The following is a 21,192-nucleotide window of genomic DNA, read 5'->3' as shown; positions in this document are numbered from 1 at the left end:
ACCCATCAGCCATGGTTACAGTCCAACACAGTAAAACTCAAGTCCAGGTTCATCAGGTGTGTCTGAGGCAGAACCCATGATCTTTGAAATGGCGTACTACACCTTTCATTTCTGTATGAGAAGCAGCTTTAAGGGATTATGAAGACTGCAGCAAACACATAACTCGAAAAGCTTGAATAGTAAATGTTTGTTCAGGCACTTGTTCGTTTTTTGCTCCCTGAAGGAAACTTTATGCTAGCTATCTTTGTGCAAGAGGTTGTACTGGAACCAGTATCAAAGCCAGGGCCAGGGACGTATCATTAGATCACACAAAAATAGACAGATCAAATGAGGTTTTGTCTTTTGCTCCTCATTCAGAGCAGAGAATAAGACATAAGTCATCAGGCGTTTGTCTGGTTTGATATTTGGTATATTTGTGCTTGCTTGCTTTTGTAGTTGGATTATTTAGAGATTGTGTTGGTAAAAATAAAAAGAGACAAAAGTTTGGAAACTCTGTAGGGAAAAGTTTGCCCAGGTACATGGACTGAATGAGTGCTCACCTTCAGTGGAAACACTAGAGAAGTTTGTATGTTCACGTAGGACCTATAGCACGTAGCAGCACGTTAGCTAGAACAGCAGCATGTGGCATTCCCCCACACCTGTTCTTCCAGAAAGCAAAGTAAGGGGCTGTTAAACACACCCAAAGTGACAAATGATTGCAGTGTATACCCAAAAGTCTAATGTTTACCTAATTATCTATCAGGATTTCACAAAGCTCTGCTGGAACCACATTCTCGTGGTTCCTTTTGAGCTCCTTAAAACTTCTATATCTGAATCTGAAAATTGCTAATTCAAAACGGAGAAGAAGAATATTTTCAAAGGTAGTCCTACTTTGTGCTCATTTTCTTAATTCATGAACATTGAGATTGGTTCTAACTGAGTATATTTGTGATCTAATATTCACAGGCTCTACATTCACCTAATGGCTTGTTTCTGAAGCTCGGGAGTGAATTCTTCATCCTTTTACAGCGTAAGAACAGAACTTTGGATGATCAAGTGAGTGAACCTTGAGTTAAGAGTTAAGAATATTCTTAATCTGTCATTCAGTGTTTATTTACCTGAGCATGTGCGACATTTAAAGGTTGATTGAGACAAATTACATAAGGTTATGCGAGCACATTTTGCCATGTTGATGTAAGCATACTAACTTCACTGAATGTTCCTTTGTCTCCTAGAATTTACATTTTTAAATAGTGTGAAAGTCAATAAGTATAATGGAAATTCAGGGTATGTGGTTGCAGGTGTTGGAAAATAGTATTGCATGCCTTTAATGGTGGTGTTCTTGGGTTGTGTGCTTTCTCAAGCTAGTTCTCACAGTTGAGTACTGTTGTGGACTTTATACAGACTATATGGACCCTCTTGGTCACATCCTGATCCTGAAGTATTATCTGATGAAGGCCTAATGTGAAAACATCATTACAATACTGAATAAATATTTTTTGGAGCATCTATTAAATGTGCAGGTGCTTTTTTCTCGATATAATCTTTTCTGATTTGCTGATGTACCTGTTGCAGTATTGTGATTTGCATGCATTTTTTTTTTTTTTTTTTAGGATTCTGGTTATAACTTCAAAACAACGCTAAAGTTCAAAGTTTGGGCAGATTTATCTGTCAGAGAAAAAGATGCCAGTGGAATGATGATAGATGATAATGGGGAGGATAGGCACACACTAGTTTCAGTTTTCAGAATGATATGCAACCGTGTGGCGAAATGTTGTGATTTTCCGACCTAACTGGGAGTTTGGGATTTGACATACGGTTAAAAAAAGGCTGTGTATGGTCAAAACCTTGACACAGTTAAGTTTAAATATAAAATTGAATACAGTACAGTTAGATATGGCTGTGGTTTGGTAAAGGTTTGGTGTTGTTAAAATTAGGCTAAGAATGCGGGATTGTTTTTGGTCTCTGCCTATAACTGCAGTGGGTTCCATAATTATCCAGATGAGTACTGTAGATACATTTTATTTTTGGGCGATCCATTCCTCACACTTGAATACACAAAATTCCTGTAATGTGATGTCAGTGAGCAGTGTGCCCCTGTTTACCAAACCACCCAGTTTGTGATGCCTCGTACGAAGAATACCATCGAGATGAGAGAGGAAAAGAGCATGTTTTAGTGAGTCTCCCTCTCCGTGGATGTTAGTGCTCATTCACTACTGTAAGCAGACAGCTTGTGTTATACTCTTAAGATTGATATTTTTTTTTTTTAGAAAATATCTCTGCCTTCCTCCTGAATTTAATTTGGGAAAAGAGGGTAAACTTTGCAGCACCTTGGTGGAGCATGTGTATCTATCATCTTAAATTGAAGCTGTCTCTCTGTCTCTGAGCGCTGTATTGATTCACTTGGCACCCACTTATGTCCTATAATGGAACAGAGCTTGTGTGCTGTCACCAGCATTTGAGGAACGCACGACCCTGCGTGTTAATTCTGACAAGCAAGTCCAGCATTTCTGGTTTGCCCGATATCGGCTACTCTCACGGTGCTATTATTGAAGCTAGATGTTTTCAAAAGATATCAGTGACAGAGGATGTTTTTCACAGTATTATGATACAGTCAAATCTGGAGCTGCTCCCGAGCTGTGAAAGGCAGGCATATGGGGAAATGGTCTGTATCTGTTCCTCGGTAAACCAGAGCCAAGTCCCAAAATGACTCCTTCTTTTCTATTCGCAGCTGAGGCTAACTAAAGATTGGTATTTGTTTTGGTGCAGGGAATCTTTCCAAGAAATGTGTGTGTGCATGTGTGTGTGTATTTCTGTATATGCACTTTTGTTAGTGCATCCATGAGTGTGTACGTGCAAGCCAGTCAGTCTGCTTCTGGCTGTGTGGGACGCTCTGGGAGACGAGGATACAAGTGCGTGTGTCCAAGTGTTTATGTGTCGGAGTAATGGGGCGTTTTGGGAAGAGAAGGACTCAGCGAGTAGTAGCTATACCTGGACTGGACTGTCCCTCTTGCATTTGTAGGAAGAGAGGGGGGGGTGGCAGAAGAAGAAGAGGAGGAAGAGGGAGTGTGCAGGGAGTGGGGTAGGTGGGGGGGGGGGAGAAGGGAAGGGGAGAGGTTCAGGGGTGACAGGAGGACGGCTTCATGGCTGCATTTTCTCTTCGCTGAATTTCCTCACTCCCCTTTCTCTCTTCTGTTTTGCCTTATTCAGCTGAGCGAGTGAGGGAGTCAAACAGACAAGGAGAGTTTGCAGTTCAAGACTGAAAAAGAGAGAAAAATCAAGCCAATTTTTTCCGTTTTTTTTTTTTTTTGAGGCTGGGATTTTGGGTGTCTTACAAACAGATGTTGCTTGTCATTTGCTCGTAGTGCAGGGAAGCAGCTTGTAGAATGCAGAGGTTCTGAAAGATTACCTCTCGTTTATTTATAGTTATTAGTACTACTAGCGCGCGGTAAACCAAAATTGTAAAAACACCGAAAAAACTAGCCTGTTTTTCTGTTATCATTTACTTTTTTCCCCTCCTTCTCTTTCCCCCACCAGTTTCTCTCCCTCTTCCCTTTGCTTTTTTCTTTTGTCTCACTCTTTCCCATTCGAGCTGCCTTTCGGGGTGATTTTGTTACTGTAGTTGCATGTTTGAGCTGTGTTTTTTGATGGGCCACAGTGGACATGACTGCCTGTACCTTCTGCCAAGCACCGTAGGCCCTGCAGAGTAGAAAAAAGAAAGATTTGGAAACTAAACATAAAGACAAATCGGTAAGTCATCATGCTACCAATGTGCTCTGAGCTTTGCTTCTTTTTCCACTTCTTTTCTTTGCTTTGTGGCTCTTAATGTTCAACAGTGCGGTTGTTGTTTTCGTTCTGTGGCGGAGTTTTTCTGATGTTTACTCTGTATTCGCTGCGGTGAAAGGGGCCTAAACCGAACGCTACCTGTTGGTTGGCTGAGGCTATCTGTTTACACTGCATGATATTATGAAGTGCTAATGACATGTCACTTCCTCAACTCTCACTTCTTCACCTCTTTTGAACCCCTCCTCCCTTTTTCTACACACACATGCACACACACACACACACCACCTCTGTTGCTGGGTAGATTTGGGCGAGCAGGGTGGGTAGAGCTGCTGGGTTTGGCCGCTGGCGCTGTTCAATGCCGAACAATGCAGGTGGTGGCCTTTAGCTGGTCTTAGTTTTGTCGGTGCTTTCTAAGTCTTCCTCGCGCACACACACACACACACATGCTGGTGCAGCGGTGGCGGCATTGGCTGGCAGGGTGCTGTGGACCCCGCTGACCTCTTTGTTCAGCCAATCTCAAGGTGTCTTTCAGCTCACTGGCAAAGACCCACTGACATACTTTAAGCAACTTGGCAACAGCTTCAAAGTCAGACATCTCATTTAAATTCAGGCAGAGGGAAGAGAAGGAGAAAGAGAACTTCAGATGGAGTCTGAAAGTTGAAATTGGACCACTCACTTTCTTTTTCATCTCTGAGTTTTACAAGTTTTACTTTGTTGCTTGTTCTGCAGAGCAACAGCTCCATTCACATTAAACAGGAATGTGCTGAAAGTAGATTTGAACTTTTTGTGCTTTTAAAAATTGATAAAAAAAAAAATGAGTGTGGATTGGTGACTTTTACCCTCAGTGAAAGGCCTGAAAAATAAGGGGTGTAATGATAGAATTATTTAAATACACAATTTCTAAAAATGACTTTATTATTATTTTAAAGATTTAAAGATTTTTACAATAATAGTTGTGTGTTATATTTGTGGTTATTTTAATGAATTATTTTATATTGTGAATGTAGTTCTGTTAAGGAATCCAAAAATAATACTAAGAAATAATAATATTAAAGACCCATGCCATGATTCTGAACTGAAAGTTTTAATCTGTAATTGAGTTCAAACAAAAGATGAAATTTGGCTAACCTAAACACAAACCTAACAGCACATACAGAGCCACTTAATTATTATTTCAAGTCTACATTAGTCTTATAGTATTCACTGTGAGGTCAGGCCTCTCTGTGTTATCACTAAGTCATGCTAAATATCCACAGGTATTTATGAACTCCTACACACTGCTTTATGACAACAATCTTCCTCCACTTTATTTCAAACATTTTCTTATTGCTTATGTTTCATTTGAGCTCAGCCACATGCCTCTTAAAATACCATTTGAATTTCTCTGCTTATATTTCACTGAGACGACCCTTCCGCCGTGAACAGAGTGATATGCAAGTGTTGGTGTGATAATAAACTGGAAAGAAGAAAATAAAGTACAACATGGAGTTCAGTGGGCACTCAGAAACAGAACATTGTGGGATCAGGAGTTTCTGGAGTTCTTGTGGAGTCTTGGGGAGTGACACATGAGTAAAAAAATATAATTGAACTTTGTTATCATTGTGTCAAATTCCACCTCTTTTCATTTTGGTTTTTAAAAAATTGATTTTTCTGTTGCTGCCTAAATGGCAGGTAGGTAAATTGTGAAATCCTCTGGAAGACTTCATAATTTTTGTTGAACGTTAGGCTAATTAACTGCATATAATTTTAAATTGATAGAGTAAACGTAAACTTTTTTTTTAACTGGCATTAGAAATTATTCCTGTCGTCCTTGGTGAGACAGTGAGGCTTGCTGCACACACACAGACACACACAAAGACAGGTACTTCAAGTATAAAAGGTTTTACTGAATAAAGAGGCTTATTTCTCGCGTCTCATCATGCTGATGGATGTATGAAGTCATCTGCTCGCAGCCCCGAACCCGTAGATCCGAACTTGTGTTAACACTCACCACAAGCTTGTATCTACAGGTCTGCGTCTGTGCAGCTCCAACAACCAGAGCAGCATCAGCAAAATACAGCAGGGGCTGCTGCTCACCAGCTCCTCCCAACTTTATTAACCATTTCTGTGTCACAGCTAGTAGCACGGCTTTATTCTGCTCAAGAAAACAGGCATCACCACGAGAATGTTTTATTCCCTGGGATCAAACAGCTGCTTAGGTTGGGTTAGGCTTCACAATCAAACTCTGAATCCAGCAGAACATATTTTCTCCACCTTTTGAAACTGACTTCAAATCTATTGAAAAATGAACATATCTGTCTCAGGAAACAGAACCCCAGAGTTGAGAAAAGTTAGGTTTGAGTCACCCAAGGGTCCTTGACAATTTCCACACAGTTCCTCTCCAAAAGTAATTGGACTGTGAGGGGTTTAAAGAAGGCCAATGCGGTGTCAATTAAAAGGGAAAATATGAGTATAGATACCACTTCATTGTGTGTATTTCTAATGTTGGTTTACAGAAAACTCACGAGGAGACAGAGCTGTTTCAGCGAGCAGTCAATTAGCTGCAGCTTGGCCTCTCTCGTGTTCATGAAGTAGACACAGGCCCAATTAGAGAATGCATAGGACTGACAGTTGTAATGCTTGTTTTCTCACAAACACCCACTGTGTTGAGGGGTCAGTGACATATAGAGTTTGGAGAAGCTTTGGAGTAAGACATGTTTATCTGCATTGAGTATAGAGACTGTCTATATACACAGCTCTTTAAATGTTACGATCACTTGGGAGATTGGATAAAAGTATGCCAAAAACAAGTTTAACAAATAAATAGCTTTTTGACCAGTGGCTTCCTTTTCTGCTTCAAATATTTGCACCCTCACTCAGTTTGAATCCCCCCCCCCCCAACAAAGCCCTGGTGTCCAGGTCTGCTTGCTCCCAGGTTGAGGTAGTAGGTTGTATAGTTGAGAATTACACCCCAGGAGATAACTGTACAACCTCCTAGCTTTCCCTGAGGTATGCATGGCACTCTGCACAGCTGGATCAGAACAATCCAATCTTACTACTGTACGAGTCACACCAAAAAAAAAAAAAAAAAAATCTAGCTTTCTGCTTGGTACTGTACGTGGTCAGTAACAATCCAGACTGTTTGCTGATGGAGCGGCAGAAGAGACTGAGCTCTGCTTTCCACTTTTGGGCCTGTGACGCCAGTCTGTTAGTCTGTATGTGTGTTTGTGCGTTGAGGGTTGATCCCTGACTCATTTGATATTTTTGGACTTATATATAAATATTACACATATTAAATACGACCTCTTTACAAATCCAAATATTATTTTAAAAGAGATGTTGTCAGAATTAAACATTTTGTTAAAATGAATCTATTTGTGTTTTTGTTGATAAAATGTCACTGAATAGTGAAGAATGTCCGTCACAGTTTCCCAGTGTCCAAGGTGATGTCTTCATGTAGTTTTTTTTATATTCAGTTTACTCATAGAGAAGATCTGTAATATTCACACATGAGAAGCTGGAACTAGAAACATGAAAACTGACTTTAACTATTTATTATCAGAATTGTAGCAGATTCATTTTCTGACACTGAAACATGTTCATATATATTATTATTGCATTACTATGATGTAGGACCTGTGTCATAAAAGCGGATGACTGTGGTTGGTTGATGTCTGATTATTAAATAATTAAAATAATTTCGTTTGTATTTTGACGTGTAGGATGCGTGTTTATGTGTCTGAGAGTTGCCCGCAGTATTTTGTGCGTTGGTTGATTTTAGGCCAGGATTGTTGGTCTGTGCGCAGCAGCCAGGTAGAGAAGCTCTGCACTCTTGTACAGAGCTGATGGCACTGACGTGAGAGCTTTTGAAAGCACGCTGCGGTTTGGAAACATCAGTTCATTTCCATTCTGAGGTGACGTTTTATTATTTGCTCGGTGATAACCTTGTGGATGCAGATGGCTGTGTGAAAGAAGCCCCCCCGCCCCTGCTTCAGTCTTGTTTGTGGGATGACAGATAGCTGTTGTAAAGGATATCAGACACAAAGGAAAGAAAGTGTGAGAATGGAGCACGAGCCTCAGACAGCACCATACCAGTCCGTTTACGAGCACTAAAATCAGTTGTCATCATGAACAATTATTGTCATAATATTTCCAATCAGCAGACGCAGACTGCGCAGAAACCACTGCTGTCAAAATATCTGACGTGAAATATTGTGACACTCAGGGAGGAATAGGATATTTACTGAAGATGAACAACTCAAGCAACTCACACTAAATTCCTCAAATAATACAGCATGGCACTGGGTTCCTGCTCATGGGCAGTTCCCGCTCGGCCCCTTCCCTCTACATCTTTCTTCCATTACCAGCTGACATTTTACTATCAAAGAGAACCCTTTCATTTCTTCTACTACTCTGTACGAGGACTCTGTATTTTGGTGTAAATCTGCTGGCAGCAGTGAGGGGAGCTGCCTCTGCTCGGTTTGTAGCTTCTAACACTCCCAGTGCAGCCGTGGCATGTGTGTATTAGCCTTCACACTGTACTGTATACACTGAGAATATACTGAGGCCTGGCAGTCGTCTGCCTCCACATCTTCCAGTATGTGTGTGTATTGTTGCACAGCTGAGGTAATAGATAGAGGAGCAAAAGACTGCCCCCTGTTGGATAACTCTGTGAGGTGTCCAGCTGTGGGAGGCTCTGATTTGGTGACTTTGCAAATGGTGGAACATGAAGCAAGTGATTTCACAGGGTAATATGGTTTTACTGAAGTGAAATGTATACTTTTCAGTGATTGTGTGTGTGCACACACGTGTACTCCTGTGAGTGTGTGTGTGTGTGTTTGTGCATGTGTGGTACGATGCATTAATTCAAACCAGAACAGAAAGTGAGAGCTCCGTGAGTTTCATGTGGTCTGTCTTCTCCTTCATTTCCCTCCTTCTTCACCTCTGTTCTCTCTCTCCATCATATAATATTGTTCATGTTTGTGTTACCAACAGTCTGCGTGATATTCCAAGACTGTTTTTCACCTCAGTTTATATATTTTCCCACTTGTTTTCTGTATTTCAGTGTCAAATTTCATTGTTATAGAATCTAATTATATCAGCATTTAATAATGCTAAAATATAATGTATCTGATAATTTTATGAAGTGATGTCATTGCATGTTTTGATGAGCTTTGCTCGTGCACTTTATTTTGCACATTTCATTTGTTTCATTTTGATGGATATTAGTTGATTCATCTCAATTTCAATTCAGAAACAGAAGTCTATTACAAAAGAAAACAGAATAAAGTAAAAGCAATTATAAAATACCACTAATTAAACTACTATTACTACTATTACTACTACTACTAATAAAAATAATAATAATAATAATGATAGCAGAAAAATTACAGAAACATCCCCTTCTTGAATCTTTCTTTTCATTATCACTGTTGCCATAGCAATGACCTCAGTGAGCCATCAATCAATTGTGACAAGCTGCCAGTCAATCACTCAGGCCAACTGTGCAGCTGCTTTAGCCATCCAGCGAGTGTGTCCTGCTCATCACCTTGCCCTGCCAGTGTACAAACACACACACACACACACACACACACAACATCCACAGTGTTTTCTCGGATGTGTGGGCTAACATGACAGATCTGGGTCTCTCTTGATGTACTACTTGGCTAGCTGGGGCTGATTCCTGGCCATTACCAGCAGATAATACTTAAGGAGATTGAAATGGGTTCGGTAAATCAATGGCAATGAGCCGTCATTTAAATTAATACAAAGTTTATCATTCACCTTGTGCAAAGATCTTGTTTTACTCCCTTTTGCAGTGAAATTCATTTAAGTATTTCAGTTTCATAGCCATATGTATTTTCTGTGTTTGGGCATAGCTGCTGTACTTCTGCACCTGTCTCTGCATGTTCACGTGTGTGCATAGTATGTACGTGTGTGTGTGCAGGCGTGTGTGAGCCTTTGTCTTCTTGCTGCAGGCTCTCACCATCAAAGCGGGCTAATATTAGCGCCTTGCCGAAGACTGTCTCTATCTGGACACAAAGCAGGTGATAAATGAGGATATCTGTACTCTCTCCCTCTCTCGCACTGTGTGTGTGTGTGTGTGTGTGTGTACATATACATGTCAACAGGGAGATTTTAAAATTGGTAGCATCAGTGTTTTTTTTTTTTTTTTTTAGGGGGGGAGTAAACCGAGGAGCGTGCTGTAGATCCAGATGCATGGTTTTCTCCCGCAACTGCAGCTGTATAGAGATAGAAAAACAGCACAATGCGCCGTCTGCCAGACAGCAGTCAAAGAGGATTGGAGATTAGCCGGGCTGCAGACACAGTTGGTCGATCAGTCAGTCAAGGAGGGAGGGAGCAAAAGAAAAGCAAGAGGGCAGTGTGGTCTCAGAGATTTTTCTTTTTTTTTTTTCCTTCCCCTTCACAGTCTCTCTGGGCCCCGTCGCTGATTTGAGCCTACAGTCGGTTGTACGTCGTCACTCTCCTTCTCTACTCCATCTGTTCCTCCCCCCTCCATCTCTCCTCTTTCTCTCCTTCCTCCCTCCCTGTCTCTCAGTCTCTCTCTCACTCACTCACAAAGCCTGGGGGAGCAGTGGAGATTAAATGTAGCCTCTATAAGCCAAATCACATCATATAGCAATGTTTCTATGGCCCCTTCTCTCTCACACTCTTTCTCTCTCTCAATCTTACTCTGTCTCTGTCTGTCTCTCCTTGTCTTTCTGAAGGGATAGTATGAATGATGGCGGCCCGTGTGAGACACAGAATAAGATGAAAGAAAGAGACTGGAAAAGTGGATTTTTTTTTTTTGCATGCACACAGAAGAGAGAGACAGAGAGAAGAGAACACAGGATTTGTTTTATGGGTGGAAAACGGACAGCGGCAAGGTGGAAAAAACAACGCAAGGAGGACTACTTTCTCGCGCTACCCCCCCCACCCCCACCCCCCACCCCCAAACTCTCTCCCTCTCTTTCTCCCTCTCTCGCCTGATACAGACGAAAAGAGGGCCTCTGGCTGTAAGCGAATACAGCTGTGAGGCAAATTAATGGATGATATTTCTCTCCCCCCTTCTCCTTTTTTTCTTTTTTTTTTGTTTTTCCTCCTGCCTATCAACACGGGAAGGACAATGAGCCAGTGGGGGGAAAAAAGAAAGAGTACAGGAAAGACAGAGAAAAGGGAAGAGTACTAATATTGGAGAGAAGGAAAGGGGTGAGAAGAAGGGAGAAGGGGGATGTGGGGGGGGTCATGTTTTTTTCCTGCCTTCCCTCCTTTCCAGCTCTGCATGTGATTGAAAGAGAGAGAAACAATGTGAGGGAAAAGGGCAAAGAAGAGAGAAAGCGGAGCGAGACAAGAGATCAGCAGGCGCATTCGTTTTAACTTGGATTTGTGCGTGTGTGTGTGAGAGTGAGAGAGAGAGAGAGAGACAGTGTGTGTGTGTGTGACAAAGTGTATGTGAAGGTGTGTGTGTGCATTTTTTCTCTTTCTCACCAACCTGCCGCAAACCTGCAGGTTTGGATTTAATGTAAGTAGAGGCTAAGGAAAGGCAAATGAGTGTGTCACTGTTTTGTGTATGCAATGCTTACGTGTGTGTTGTGTGTCTGTGAGGGTGTGTGTGTGTGTGTGTGTGTGTGAGAGAGAGAGTATGTGTGTGTGTGTGCACCCCCCCCCCCCCCCCCCCCCCCCACCACCCTCTCTCCCTTCGGTGAGGCAGCATACTGGTATGCTTCACTGGCACTATGGCCCTGGCTGCAAGCACTGATTCTGTGGCTCGATGCTCGCTCTTTTAATTTCCCTCTCCCTGCGTCTCGCCTTTTCCCGCTCTCTCTCTGTATGTCTCTCATTTGCTGTCTTGCCACCTACCTGTTCTATCCAACCTTTAAGTATCACTTCCTTTCAGCGTTTCGTTTTCTGGGAAGACGAATCGTCTCGCTGACTCTCTCTCGCGACTCTTCTCCCCAGACTGCTCACTCTCGCTCTGCGTTTGTGTGTGTGTATGTGTGAGTGAAAGAGAGAGAGAGAGGGAGAGAGAGCGACAGATAGAGGGAAAGAGAGCGTGCACATGGTTCATTACAGCTTGGTCCTACCACCCATCCTCATGCCTCTTTTTCTTTTCTCTGTCCATCTCTCTCTCTTGCCATTTATTTCGCCTGACTTTGAGCAGCTTGCCAGACGGACCAGCCTTGTCCTCGTGTCGTGAGCATAACAGGAATCTTGTTGGTGTGCTGTAAGTTTAAATCTGAGCTTTCTGTTTCTCTTTCTGTCTCCTTTTTTCTACCCCTCCTGAGCAGGCAGCAAGATAGAAGAACGAGTGAGGGGACATCCTGGATCCAAAGGGGAGGGTGAGTCGGTACCAACAAATACTCTTCCTCTCCACTCCCCTCTAAGCTCCCCATCTGTTTCCTAAGCTTTAGACCACCATGGTAGCATGAAGGAGCCGTAGAGCTTTGTTATCTGGCTCTTCTTTTTCTCTGTGCAGCCTCTCCAGAGGATTCACAAACCACGCTGAATGGGAATCTGCGCTAGTAATGATCGAGCAGACACTGAATGATTTTATTAACAGTGCGAGATGTGACAGTCAGACGAGCATGCAAGTCATCATGTCAGATGGATTGTTTGACGCTGTGCGGTCTTAGCCTCAGATTTCGATGGTGTAACCGATGCATCCACACGGGGCTTTTGTCTTGTACGTCCGTGGCAATAATTAGAAATCATCTGCTGATTTTGATTTTCCCTGAGACAGCGGGAGAGCTGTGGGCATACTGTACAGCAGCAGGCTCTGTACCTGATAGCAGGAGGCATTTTTCAAAGTGCTGTATTGTTCAGCTGAGATGGGGGAGGGGGCAAGGGAGAAATAGAGAGAGAGAGAGAGAGAGAGAGAGTTGGGGGGGGGGGGGGGGGGGGGCTGGCCAATGTTGTGTCTGGCTGAGGCTTGCACTTGTATGTTCACGAATATACATGGGGGAAGTGGAGGTTGCAATGAGCGTGCTCAATTAATGTATGTAATTTCAGAGTGTGCATCTGATGTGTAGCTGCATGTCTGTAACCGGCAGACGTGGCTCTGTATAGAGCAGATCCTCAGACACTCTGAGTCCTCATTTGACTTAAAGACAAGTTCAGTACATGGATGCTTTCTTGTTCAGGACCACGTGAGATTTCTTTTAATGCCTACATAGAAAACAAAGAAGGAGTGAAAAATCCAGAGAGGAGCTGAATTCTGCTGTGTGAGGTAGAAAATGTGTCTCTCTCCGTCCCTGAGACCCTAACTTGTGACGTTGTGCTTTCATGTCCACGGGTTAGGCTCTCGGGAGCTGGGAGGGATGCATGGCCAGCACTATCTGCCGCACGTTCCTCATTCGAACAATGGCGATCAGAGGAGGAAGGCCATGGCGCAGTGAGCTAAGGCGTTCACCGCGCACCGTGTTGCACTTTTCAGCGTGGCTCACTCCCTGCTGATGTTGCATGTCACCTTGGCTCGTATCCCTCTGTTGCACCGTGCATATGATGGAATGTGGATTAAGGCGATACCGGGGATGGACTGGTGAATGGTGAAATGTCAGGGGTTGGATGGGGATGTAGCGGCATGAATGATGTTTGAAGGGTCATGTGACAAACACAGCATGAGCTGTAGTGTCTCGATGGGTGACAGGAAGCTGTCATCTTTTAGCTATAGAGCCTTGATTGCATCAGTATTGACCACTGACACAGGGTCTACACTAATAATCGGAATTGGATATTTGCCTGAAATACTGCCTGTTTGGCATCATGCTAATATATCACTTTGATCCAAATTCACTCATCAATGAAGACACACGAATGAACTCTCCACTTCGGAGGGATAACGTTCTCTTGTACTGAATACTTGCAGTTTTTTAGCATCTAAGCTAATCATTTAGCTGTCCGGTTGCAGAACAAAAAAAAACTGTCCAAGCAGAATGCTAACTGGAGACTAATGCTTGTTAGCTGGTAAAAGAGCAGCTAAACAGCTGGTTAGCATCAGTAGCTTATGAGAGATAATGCTAATGCTGAGGTGAGAGCATTAACCTCTTCATACACCAGTGAACACTGTTAAGTAAAGAAGCATCTGTTGGTGAGATAGCTCTTTGTTTCTGCAGCAGGCCTGGCTGTCTCTGTGTGTGTGTGTGTGTGTGCCTTTATGACTTGAGAGCAGCACAGAGTAATGTTGAGCGTGACGATAACAGCTCTGTACATTATGTGCTTGACCTCAGTGAACCCTCGGCGATGTTAAAGTTCACTCACTCATGCTAACACAAACGTAAAGGTGGCAGTGAAGACACACTCACAGAGCGGCAAGTGATGTCCACTGAGAATAACCTGCGGTGCCTTTTGCCACTAGGTGACATGGCTGCGGTCCATGATTCATATTTAAAGTGCTTCTAAATGTGTTGATTTGATTCTGGTGTCTAGCTGCAACTAGAGTGACAGCACACTTTGTCATCGATAGTAACGAGGATCCCACTTGCTGACTTTGCTACTATGACCAATCAAATTGTTGTTCGAAGTAGCACGTGGCGGCTTTTCGGGGTACACGTCCATTTTCGTTTGAATCTTGATGTTCTTTTCTCTTCTTACCGATTGTTTAAGGGTTAGTTTACAATTAAGTCATCCTCCCTTTCACTTTACAGTTTGTTCTGGGGGGGGGGGGGGGGGTCACTCTCCTGAGACCCATTTGCAGAATATATTTTTTAACAGCAGCAGCTCTTTGACAGCATGATTCATCAATATTTGACTTAGCCTCTAATATCTGATTTTAATGGGGCATAGCGTGAATATTGATGATGGTTCGTATTCGTGGATGCTTCCCTTTATTTAAATGGATCCTAAACTCCACGCACTTGTGGATTTTAGCTAGTGCGAATGGTGCTGGGTTCTAGACATTAATCACGTTAGTGGTTGTGGATGAGCCAACTGCATGGCCTTTCAGCTAGTTTGACATGTTCTTTGTTACAGGATTTCTTACATTTGTATACGTTATTTGCTTGAATTGCTGCACGTATATTCAACACCTACAGACTATGGCTGGTGTCTCAGATCACCGCGAGCCTAAAGATTCATTTCATTTGATCAATACATGCCTCGTTTTTTCATCAGCACGACAGTTTGCGTTCAATTTTGACCTTTAAAAGTATATTTAAAATTGTCTATCCTTGAGTGGAATTTATTCAGCCGATAATAGCTGAAAATGATCTGCGTTCAAGGTTCATTTTGTCTTGAGGTATCACCTCTGATCGTGTGGATTCCCTGAGAAGCTTCCGTCCTGTTGTTAATGAACTAATATGGATTTTAACTTGAACCCCCTCTGCGCTGGTAAGCTGCTGCTTTAGCAATTTTTCTTATGTAATGCCTCTGTGAGCCCCGTCTCTCTCTTTTTCTACCATCTCTCTGCCTCAAAATCGTTTTTTATTTGTTCAGCTCGGTGAACAAACACTAACCTGGAGCGAGTTAGTGTCTAGCCGGTAAGCTCGAAAAGGGCTGCAGGCTTGCTCTCCATTGTTCGGCTGCTCCGCACACTGTCTGTACACTGTGTCCCCATGGCTGAGGCAGACGTAGAGGATAGACAGACAGACAGAGAAACTGGTGTTGATTGAATTTTTTACAAAAAGGATCTGGACCAATCAGTGTTATCTTGACATGATACAGATGAGACAGTTTGCATCTGGAAAGCCTCTGAGCGTGATTCTGATCTGGTCTAACATTTCATACAGATTTAAACTCAAAGATGGATGATAATGTTAGTGTTATTCTTTGATTCAGAGGTGATTGTTCAAAATTTATTACAACCTGCTCATATATCAGTAGATCTCAGAGATGTACAAACTTTCGGTTGAAGTCTTCCACAATGTTCAAGCATTTGTGGCTCAAAATGTTGGATCTTCCTGTATTGGTTGACTCTGAATGCCAGCAGACGGCTGTTGACAGTTGTAATCCCTTTTAAGGTGAACCTTTGTTAAGGTGGACTGTGGAAGGTGAAGTGGACAGCCAACAAATGCTTTAAACCTGGTCACCAGGGCAGTTCAGGTGTATGTGTGGAGGCTACAGTATTTTGGGTGGGTTTCTGCAGGGTTACGCCCAAACCGCGTCCAGAAAACGTTTGAGAAATAAACCCATTTAGGTTGAAAAATAAAAGTGAAATTATTTATCTGAAAGATCACCCAACACATTTTGAAAAAGCATCGAACGAGGTGACAGACAGTTGGCGATGAGCCTAGACTCTTTGTGGCAGCAGGGGTGGTTTCTCTCGGTGCTGAGTTTACAGTAACCATTCTGCAGTTTTTTTCTGCCACTCCCTTCAACGCACAGCCTGCTCTCGGCTGCAGGCGGGAGAAACACATGCATCAGTAATCAGAGCTGGTCAGTGTATGTGTGTGTGTGTGTGTGTGCTTCCTACTGTAGCTGTCAAGCATGCCCGCGTGTTTGTGTGTGCATGTGCGTTTAGCAGTGCTTCACACTGCAGAGGGGTTCGCTACCCCTTCCTTCCAGTCAGTTGGTGAATGAATGAAGATGGCGTTGCAGCGCCACCTGGGCCCTCCCACGCTGCCTAATACCCACTACCTATGTCACCGGAAAGCTGAGGGGGTCATTTTTTGAATAGTTGCACACCTGTGGCCTATTTACTTGCCACATAGCTGAAATTGCTGAGGCACTTCTCAGTACTGTAGCTTGGCCGACTTTAAGAGATTTAGAATTTGGGGCAGATCCAGTACTTTCATCATTTTTCTTGTTGGTTTTTTTTTTTTTTTTTCCACTCAGACTTTCGGTCTGTGTATCAGCTGCCAAACTGTATGCTGTTTCGTCTGCAGTCTGAGCGGTTTTAAATGTGCTGGTGGGGCGGATGAGTATGTTTTCAGTATGATTTGTCTACATCTGTGTATGTGTATGTGTATGTGTGTGTGTGTGTGTGTGTGTGTGTGTGTGTGTTTGTCCTTCCTGACTCTGGCTAAGGCCAGTTTAAAGGAGCTTGGGGATTGTGCGCAGCCACATCACACCAGCAGATTAACCAGACTACACACTAACCTCATTAATCTGAGAGAGACTAATGTCACAAACAATGTGTCAGCAGTCACACACACACACACACACACACACACACACACACACACACACACACATTTAAAACCATTCCTTTTGTCTTTATCAAATAGAAAGCCAGGTATTGATGACTGGAGGCCGAGGCAGAGCCCGTCCGCTTTTCTTCCCCAGCGGGCGTCAGTGTCAGTGTTTTCCCGCGCCAGGTCATGTTGGATTTAAAGACAGGCTGGAAATCCCCTGATGAATCAACATTTAACACTTTGCTGCCACATCAACCAAAAAGCTGCAAATGTTTTTTTGGACGTTTGAAGGAAAAGAGCTTAAGCACATTGGCTGCAGTTAATGTTTTGGATAATTTTTTTTTTTTCTCTTTTTTTTACTTCAGCAGCCTTGATACCAGAAAGCTTTGCACATGTATGTTTGCACAGAGGTTTGATTTTGGGGTTTCAGGTTGGTTTCTTTTTGTTTTTAAACTGAGCTGGAAAGATTCTGAAGGACTGTTTGACTGGATGTGAGTTCTGTAGGAAGATGTTAAATCATTTCCAGACGTGCTCTGTGTCTTTCAGAGGGTCCTAAAACACCCATATTTAACATATTGGTCTTTTATCTTACTGTTTTCAATGAGTCTTTGAGTAGAGCTGCAACAATTGGCTTATTAACTGATTAGCTATTTTGATAATTGTTTAATCCTCTCAGTCATTTTATTAAGCAAAACTGCCAATTTTTGCTGCTTCCAGCTCTAATCTGGATATCTTTGGGTTTGGGATTGTTGGTCAGACTAAACAAAAAAACGCAGACATCAGTTTGGACTGTTGGAAATTGTAATGTTTTCAATATTTTCAGACCTTTTACAACAAAACAATTAATGGATTAATTGAGAAAATAATCAACAGATTAGCCGATAATGAAAATTATTGTTATTTTTTTATTCCACACAAGAAAAATGAAGTGTCAGAGCAGAAAAAGTCATGTACAGTATATAAGCAGTGTTTAGGGTGGAAACAATTAATCATCAATTAATTGATTATTCCATAGACAGAAAATAATTGGCAACTATTATGATAATTGATTAATCTTTTCAGTCATTTTTAAACATAAATGCCAAACATTTTCTGTTTTTAGCTCCTCCATTATGTGTGTTGCCTTTCCATGTCTAATGTGTCGACTGGACATCTTTGGGTGTTGGACTAATGAAACACTGGAAGACGTCACCTTGGACTTTATATTAAACAGCTATTTTCTGACATTTTATTGAAATAATTGGTACATTAACAGATGATAAACAGAGGATAATAATCATTATTTGCAACCTGCTTTGGTTATCTTTAAATTTGACAATACGTTGTAAATGGTAGAAGTGAAACATAAAAGATGTAGTATCTGCTCGTGGATAAGATCTAAGGGAACTTTTTTGAGTGTCTTAGGTTCAGAAGAAAGTACAGGAAAGGTTGCATAGTCTTTAAGAATCTTTAAAAAACATAATATAAACATTATTTGCATGTACTATGTATTATTAAATACAGTACTGTACAATATTGCAATCTGAAGACACAAGACACAGCCCTCCATTATTTGTGACTGTTAGCTTCTTGTCCTTGTTTTAGCTTCATGTCTTCTGTATGTGTATCACTGGAAACCCTAGTCAGAGTCCCTGTGTGTCCAAACATGCTTGGCCAATAAAGTTGGTTCCTTTTTTTTAAAGGTCTGTTTTTTCTTTTTGTTAGTATTTTTAGTTTTAGTTGTTTCATGCTTTATTATTGTATAGGGCAGACACTTATAATGTATAGTTTACTACTTTCTTTGTGGGATCAAGTGAAGTTGTCTTATCGCATATGCTATGCAATGCTATGTATACTATGAAGCATTTGTTCAATTTACAAAATTGCTGTCTTCATAATCTGATGTTCATGATATCTGACAAAAGGCAGACAAGGCCAAAGCAGTTGTAAGCCAAGCTACAATACTTATTTCCTGCTTATATTTTAGCATGACACTGCAATATCCATGACCTGTTGTGACCCGCCCAACAACCTCAGATTCAAGGAATCACCTTCAACTTGCTTCTTTCAACCGTCTTTTCTCATTCGTAACTCTACTGCTTTCATTTTCTTCCAGCTCGCTTGTTCTGTATCTCACCTGTCTGCTCTGTGACTTGACTTTGCATATTGGCAGTGTTTTAAATTTCGTACTCTAATAAATTTCCATTTGTCAGTTCTGTTTTATCTATGCAATATGTCATTAACTGATATCCCAATATACTGTTCAGCTCAGTAACACTGAATTGTATGTGTAGTCTATGTTAGTGAAAATAAATGGTCACTTTCATATTATTCCATTGAAAACTTCAAATATATGCAAATGTAACATGTTATATTCTGTTATGAGCAGACAATTTTGTTTGTCCTCGTTTGTCTACACACTTAAAATCATAGATAGTATAGAGTAAACGTTATGTGATGTGATTCAAATGAGACTCGAAGATTTATGTGTTAAATATACCTTTGTATCGCAGTGTTGTGTTTTAATGACTGCAGGTCATATTTTACAACATTGCTGATGATTAAACAACATTATAATATTTTGTAATAAATAAAGCAGTGATGAGGGTAGAACAGTAAGTCCAGTGTTCTCTTCAGATGTGTGGTGTTGAGATAGGGACGTCTTACAGTTGTGTCTAAATAAAGTCTTAACTGTTGTCATTTCACATGATTATCAGTTCCTTCCACTGCGGTGCTTATTAATAGAAGCTCTAAATGAATGCTGAGATTTTGCCATCTGACATGTTTTACATTTTATCTTTGGAGATATTTTTATATCTTCTTAAAAGCTTGAATTTGTCTCAACAAATACCAGTCCCTTGGCATGATGTGTGTTTCTGCAGAGCTGCCAATTTTACGGCCTCTCCCCTGCTGACAATATACATTAAGCAGTAAATGGACCTAAACAAAGATAAAAAGACAACAAACAAGCAGCAGCAAGTTCTCAAAAGTCAGTGCAGAAATTAGTCCACATGATTTGGAATTGGATGTAGGCATTTGTGTATGGTTAGTTGAACAGGTTACAATACCACAATAATACATTATTAATTCATGTGTTGTGGTAATTCTCTACATAAATACTGTAAATATTTAATTAGTAATGCAAATATCCATTTTATTTTAAGTACGCAAATATTCATAAATGTTTCACCTGCCAAAATCAAGAACAAGCTTTATGTGTTTTTAATGTGTTCACACTGATTTTGACAAGAGGAAGAGAAATGTAAACTTCAGTGGTATCACTCTGGTGCTCTGCTAATGTGCTGTAGCCTATAGTGTATGTGAAGTTTGTCCCAATATTGTTGTTCAACAGCTTTGTCTTTCTCTCTCTTCCAGCTTATTAGAACAGGTCAGTACATGTCGGTGAATGGTCCTTGAACATGAGACGGATATGACAACCACACTGAAGCAAGCTTCAACTGCCCATACACACATTTTTGTGAACTACAGGATATCTTGACCGGGACATAAAACCTGTACTGATGTGCAAGCACACACACTCACATCTAGCTAAAAAAAAAAAATGTTAATTTGATTCTAAAATGTTTTCCACAGTAACTTAAATGTCCTTTTTTTGTAATACAAACATGATTTGATTAAAATAAAACATTTATTGAAAATGCCCTTTTGTTGAATTATTTCAAGAAATTCTTCCAAATTTTGTCCTAACTTTTATTATTTACTATTTTTTACCATGCATAATAAGTAATAAGTATGCTAGTATTTGGTATGCTAGTACCAGCTATCTGTTGGCATAACTAGGTGTTAGCATTTGCCATTTCCTAACACCTATTTAATATTCCAATAAATTTCACACATTGTGCTAACACATATGTTTACGTTATGCTGTTACAGTTGGCTCCATGCTAACAATGGAGCATACACTGTGCTAAATAACATTGATGATGGCTCTTAGCGACTTTAGCATGCTCCTTGCCAAGTAATAATGGGCCCCGTGCTAACATTTTAGCACACAGTAACTTATGTTCAGTGATGGTGGACATCACAGTAAGATAATTTACGGTACTATGTGATAGTCCACTGCTTTTTTTTTTTTAAATATTGCCCTATGCTAATATTTTAGCATACATGTTGTTGAGTGGTAAAGGGTTTCATACTAACCCTATATAACATACTTTATGCTAAAGCCATAAAGGCCAAAAGTAGACTTGAATTTTGTTAGTCCCATTGCTTTTATTTTTTTAGCTGTGTAGTTGACAGAGCAAAGCAGGAGCAACAGAATGGTAGGATGTTAACTTTACAGAATGACCTCACCACAAAACCAGCCTTAACCCTAACTGTGATGGAAGTAGGGAAAGACAATAGAAACGGAGAGCAGCTCCAGTGCTGCATGAAGTCGTCT

The 21,192-nt window shown here is 41.2% G+C and overlaps 1 long non-coding RNA gene across 3 annotated transcripts in view; it reads left to right on the top strand.

Moving 5' to 3' along the window:
- The window catches only part of LOC121187776, a 99,115-nt gene extending 78,704 nt beyond the window's left edge, over window positions 1-20,411 (top strand). The window contains exons 4-6 of one of the 3 annotated variants that reach the window (XR_005894626.1): window positions 946-1,035; window positions 12,033-12,083; window positions 20,166-20,411. This is a non-coding gene — a long non-coding RNA (uncharacterized LOC121187776). Of the gene's footprint in view, window positions 1-945; window positions 1,036-12,032; window positions 12,084-16,904 lie in introns of all 3 variants that reach the window. The other 2 variants (XR_005894625.1, XR_005894627.1) reach the window with 2 other exon arrangements.
- The last annotated feature ends 781 nt before the right edge of the window (window positions 20,412-21,192 follow it).

This window comes from Toxotes jaculatrix, chromosome 9, assembly GCF_017976425.1.
Source record: "Toxotes jaculatrix isolate fToxJac2 chromosome 9, fToxJac2.pri, whole genome shotgun sequence".
Lineage (NCBI taxonomy): Eukaryota > Metazoa > Chordata > Actinopteri > Toxotidae > Toxotes > Toxotes jaculatrix.
Note: the sequence above shows the minus strand (reverse complement) of the source record. Positions and strands in the feature narration are given on the sequence as shown.